The sequence below is a fragment of the Marmota marmota genome, unplaced genomic scaffold, assembly GCF_001458135.2.
Source record: "Marmota marmota marmota unplaced genomic scaffold, marMar, whole genome shotgun sequence".
In the NCBI taxonomy this organism is placed as follows: domain Eukaryota; kingdom Metazoa; phylum Chordata; class Mammalia; order Rodentia; family Sciuridae; genus Marmota; species Marmota marmota.
This window is the reverse complement of record NW_025999977.1, coordinates 10,768,510-10,774,224: the sequence shown is the minus strand read 5'-3', so window position 1 is coordinate 10,774,224 and position 5,715 is coordinate 10,768,510. Positions and strand designations below refer to the sequence as shown.

Genomic DNA, 5,715 nt, shown 5'->3' with positions numbered 1-5,715 from the left:
AAAAAAAAAAAAAAAAAAAAAAGAAAGAAAGAAAAAAGGAAGAAGAGGTGAAAGGTAACTAAATGAAGCACTGTGTATGTTACCTTGATTATGATTATTTCACAATGTACATCGAAACATCAACTTATACACCTAAATATATACAGTTTTCTTTTTTGAAGATGGACACAATATCTTTATTTTATTTATTTATTTTTATGTGGTGCTGAGGATCGAACCCAGTGACTCACACATGCTAGGCAAGCCTCTGCCACTGAGCTCCAAATCCAGCCCCAATTTTATTTTTATTTTTCTTTCTTTCTTTTTTTTTTAATATTTATTTCTTAGTTTTCGGCGGACACAACATCTTTGTTTGCATGTGGTGCTGAGGATCGAACCCGGGCCGCACGCATGCCAGGCGAGCGCGCTACCGCTTGAGCCACACCCCCAGCCCCCCAATTTTATTTTTCAATGCTAATAAAAACTAAAGTGAAAAGCCACATATAGCTCTAGAAGAAAATATATGCAAATTATACACCTCATAAAAGTTTACCATCCAGAATATACAAAGAATTTCTAAAATTCAACAATAGCAACAGCAACAAAAAATGAGCCAAATCAAATTTTGGCAAGAGATTTTGATAGACATATGGCCAAAGAAAATAAACAACTTGGACAGGGATTGTGGCTCTCTGGTAGAGAACTTGCCTTAGCATATGAGAGACATTGGGTTGTATCTTCAGCACCATATATAAAAATAAAGTTTAAAAAATGTGAATTTGAAAAAGAAAATAAACAACTAGTCAATGAATACATGGAAGGGTAGATCTCCAAAATCATTAGGCATTAGAAAAATGCAATTAAAAAACACAATGGGATACAAACTCACACCCACAGGATGACTAAAAAATTTTAAGAAGGAAAATAACAAGTATTGGCAAAGATATTCAGAAATCTTTGACAATAGAGGGTTAGCTCTATTTTCAGTGAGAATACAAAATGGTGTGGACATAGAAAAAAACTTTCAGCAGTTCCCCAAAAGGTTCCCCACAGAATTAACCAATATGATCCAGAAATACCAATTGTAAGTATATGTACAAAATCAATGAAAGTAAGGACTCTGACAATATTGTACACCCATGTTCTTATCATCCTTTTTCACAACAGCCAAGATGAAAAAAACCAAATGTCCATTAATACGATAGATAAAAGGTGGAACATACATGCAATAAAACATTCAGCTATAAAAGAGAAATTTTGATATACATGATGACCAAATGGACTTTGAAAACACTGCTGAAAAAGGCATACACAGAATTATCTACTAAATGCAAATTAATAAAGACAGAATATGGACTAGAAGAAACCAGAGGCAAGTGAAGAATTGGAAATTACTGTTTAAAATGTTCCGTTTTATTGGGGACGGTGAAAAAAACAGAAAGTTACATAACAAATTTATTTCATGCCACTGAGCTGTATATTTACGAGTGGCTAAAATGTTAAGTTTTATGTTGTGGTATATTTTACATAATAAAAACATGAAAGTGGGCGGGGTTATGGCTCAGTGGTAGAGTGCTCATGTGTGAGGCACTGGATTTGACCCTCAGTACCACATAAAAGTAAATAAATAAAATAAAGTTATGGTGTCCATCTACAACGAAAAAATATTTTTTTAAAAAAATGAAAGTAAAAATATTTACATGTAAGTCATCAACCAAAACCTCAGAATAAACCAAATCAAAAACCCTCAACACATTAACTAACACTTGGAAAAACCATGAGAAAACTCCACCCAATAAAAGATAATGGGCATATGTTTTAGGAAGACATTTTTCTCCCCACCTTATTTGCTTAGAAATAATGTAATCACGTCTGATATTAAGTTATATGGGGAATTAAAAATGGCTTACTGGGGCTGGGGATGTGGCTCAAGCGGTAGCGCGCTCGCCTGGCATGCATGGGGCACTGGGTTCGATCCTCAGCACCACATAAAAAAATAAAGATGTTGTGTCCACCAAAAAATAAATATTAAAAAATAAATAAATAAATAAATAGAAAACTCTCTCTTTAAAAAAAAAATGGCTTTTACTATCATTTTTATTTGGTCAAGCCCTTTTTCAAAGGATAAAGAAAAGACATTTCAAACATGTAGAAAAGCAATATAACATTTACAAATTTCATTTTAGGCAAAACAAAAAAGGCTAGTCTGAATTCACAAAATAAATACAAATTAACTCTGGAATAAAGGGAATGGGGATGAGAAAATAACAAGAAAAAAGGATTGTGGTTGAGTCACATATTTAAAAATAAATACTAAATAACTCTGGGAATTATGGTTATACTACAGAAATTAAATATTGTATAATATTTGATAAAGTACAATAATTTTTTTAACTGGAAGATAAAAAATGAGGAAGTAGGAGAAAATTGGTAACATAATTTCCTCATCCTACAAAGAAGAGAAATGAATCATTATGATAAAAATAAACAAACCCCCAAAGAAAACAAAAAAAAGTCACCAATGGATGTGAGACTAACCAATTTCTAAAAGAGTAAAATGAGGAGCTGTAGCTCAGTGGCAGAGTGCGAGCCTAGCATGTGTGAGGCACTGGACTCAATCCTTAGGAACATATAAAAATAAATAAATAAAATAAAGGCATTCTGTCCATTACACCTATTAAAAAAAAAAAAAAAAAAGCTTAAAAGGTGGTTTAGTCTGCTTCTAGTTGCTATAACCAAATACCTGAGGAGAAGAACAACTTAGAGGAGTAAAAGTTTATTTTGGCTCACAGTTTCACCGGTTCACTCCATGTCAGCTGACTCAATAGCTCGGGACCCAAAGTGAAACAGAACATCACCGCAGAAGGGTATGGCAGAGGAAGGCAGCCCAGGGCATGGCAAACAAGAAACAGAATTCTGCTCTCCAGGGACAGAATATAAACCCCAAAGGCATACTCCCAGTGACCTACTTCCTCCAGTCACACCCCACCTACCTATACCTACAATTCTGGCCCAGTTTATTCATATCAGTGGATTAGGTTATACCTCTTGTAAGCTAATCATTTCACCTCTGAATATTTTTCCATTGTCTCACACATGAGTTTTGGGGGGACACCTCATATCTAAAATCATAAGGAATGGGAACACCTTTTAAAAATATAATATCCAGAGAAAGTTTTGACTCAGAATAAGGCATGGAGCTTCTCAGGATGTAGGACAGGTAATCCTCCCAATGTAACTGGGAAATATATTCTGGGATCACAGTAACGTATTTCATGGAAAGCATGACTGAGACATGGAAATGAAAACAAATAAAGTGACATTTTCTATAAAGAACAATTATCTTTCAGCCATCTGTTGGTCAGAAAAATACAAGCAACCAATCTTTATTACCCATTCACCAGGGCTTTTCCCTGGGATAAAAAATTATACAAAGCCACAGATTTCAAGCATAGAAATTGGTGCCCTTTTATATTCTCTTGTTCCACATACTGAAAACCTGATGACACTGAAAGAGTATAAGAAGTTATGCCTTCATTACCATCTCCCCCAAAAGGTTCCAACAGGTGGTCCATTTGAGACAGATCTACTAGAAACACATTACTTACTTTAATAACAGTGCCTGAAAAGGCAAGAAGAAACAGGATTTAAATCATAAGATGTAATAAAGGAAAAAGATATTTCAGTGGCCACACTACAACTAAGTGTAGTGATAACACACTAGCACTCTGCAATGTCTCATAAGGCAGCAATCTAAATTTGTATACAGAAGTGGAATTTAACAATTACCTGAGTATTTGTCAGTGTTCCTAAAATCAGGCATCACTAATACCTTTGAGATTCTGATAACAAGTATGAACCAACCATATGTCTACAAATTGTGCATACTGTATATCTGACTCAGATAATACTTAAGACCCCTTCTATATCCTAGGGAGTTTGGTTCCTATCAAGACATGAAAATTGGGCTAGGGTTGTGGCTCAGTGTAGAATGCTTGCCTAGCATGTGTGAGGCACTGGGTTCAATTCTCAGCACCGCATATAAATAAATGAATAAAATAAAGTCCACTGGCAATTTAAAAAATATTTTTTAAATATATATTTTTTTAATTTTTTAATATTTATTTTCTAGTTTTCGGCGGACACAACATCTTTGTTTGTATGTGGTGCTGAGGATCGAACCCGGGCCGCACGCATGCCAGGCGAGCGCGCTACTGCTTGAGCCACATCCCCAGCCCTAAATATATTTTTTTAAAGATATGAAAATTAAGGCTAGGGTTGTGTCTCAGTGGTAGAGCGCTCATTTCGCATGTGCGAGACGCTGGGTTCGATCCTCAACACCACATAAAAATAAATAAGTGAAATGAAGGTATTGTGTCCAACTAAAACTTAAATATTAAAAAAAAGACATGAAAATTATACCAAAACACTACTTTGTTCACTCAAAGAAAAAAATATGATCACAAGTTACATAAATTTATGCAAAAGTCCTTAAAAATCTAAAAAGTATTTAACAACAAATTCTAAGAGAATTGAATGATTGTGAAGTCTGTTTTTTAAACTTCTGTGATATAAAGATTTATGATACAATGGTAAGCAGAGGGGCTGGAGATATATAGTTCAGTAGTGGTGCTTTCATAGCAAGCAAGGGCCTGGGTTGCTGGATACCCAGAAAAGCCCCATCCCAGAACAAAAAAAAAGAGTAACGGAAAGGGAAGATGAAAAGATGTAACCCAATCCCGGGAAAACAGTAACTTTAAATGACAGAGAAAATAACTTCAAATCAAAATGTTACTCTATGTACTCTTATGTACTAGCTTTTATGTTTACTGAAAAACTAATCTCAATTATCAGCATCATGTATAAATAAATAAAACAAAGGTCCATGGACAACTAAAAATAATTTTTTTAAAAAAGAAACCACACCAGCTAGGGACAGAGGTCCATGCCTATAAGCCTGGTGAATAGGGAGACTGAGGCAAGAGGATCACAAATTCAAGGCCTATCTTGGCAATTCAATAAGAGTTTGTCTCAAAATAAAAAATAAAATTAAGGACAATTTACCTCTCTGGTAAAGCACCACCAAGTTGCATCTTCAGTACTAGGGGGATGGGGAGGGCAGGACCAGAGTAAAACCCTTAAGTTAAAATAAACCTTAAACTGTGTGGTGGTACATGCCTGTAATCCAAGCAACTCAGGAGGCTGAGGAAGGAGGATTTCAAGTTCAAAGTCAGCCTCAGCAACTCAGTGAGACCCTGTCTCATTTTGTGTTTAAAGGGTGGAAAGGATTTTTTGCTGGGCATGTGGCTCAGTGATAAAGCCCTATTGGGTTTAATTCCCAGTACTAAATAAATATTTAAAACTAAAACTTGGAGACCCAAGACAATTGAGTAACAGGGCTAAGGAAAAAGCAGCCAATATTTTGCCCTTGCCCTCTAAGGTCAGCCAGGAAACAGGGAACAACAGGTCCCCTTCTGAAGGCCCTGCAGTTGTATATGGTCCTTGCCATGTTTATGCCTTGTCCAGTCACTTACCAACAAACACCACGCACCTCTGGATTTCCCTGATGCTACATACCCTTAACTGTCCATGCCACACTTGATAAAGGACAAGGGATTCTGTCTTCTCTCAGTAGGAAGCAACAAGAGATAGTCAAAGCCCAAATACTTTAAAAGAATTTAGGAACCCAAGTCCTGAAGAGGGGAGGTAACTAGTTAGCCATATATGGGGGGTGTG

At 35.7% G+C, this 5,715-nt stretch overlaps 1 protein-coding gene across 6 annotated transcripts in view; it reads right to left on the bottom strand.

Moving 5' to 3' along the window:
* The window catches only part of Usp34 (ubiquitin specific peptidase 34), a 221,689-nt gene that overhangs the window by 150,982 nt on the left and 64,992 nt on the right, over positions 1–5,715 (bottom strand). The gene's annotated exons all lie outside the window — the stretch shown is intronic.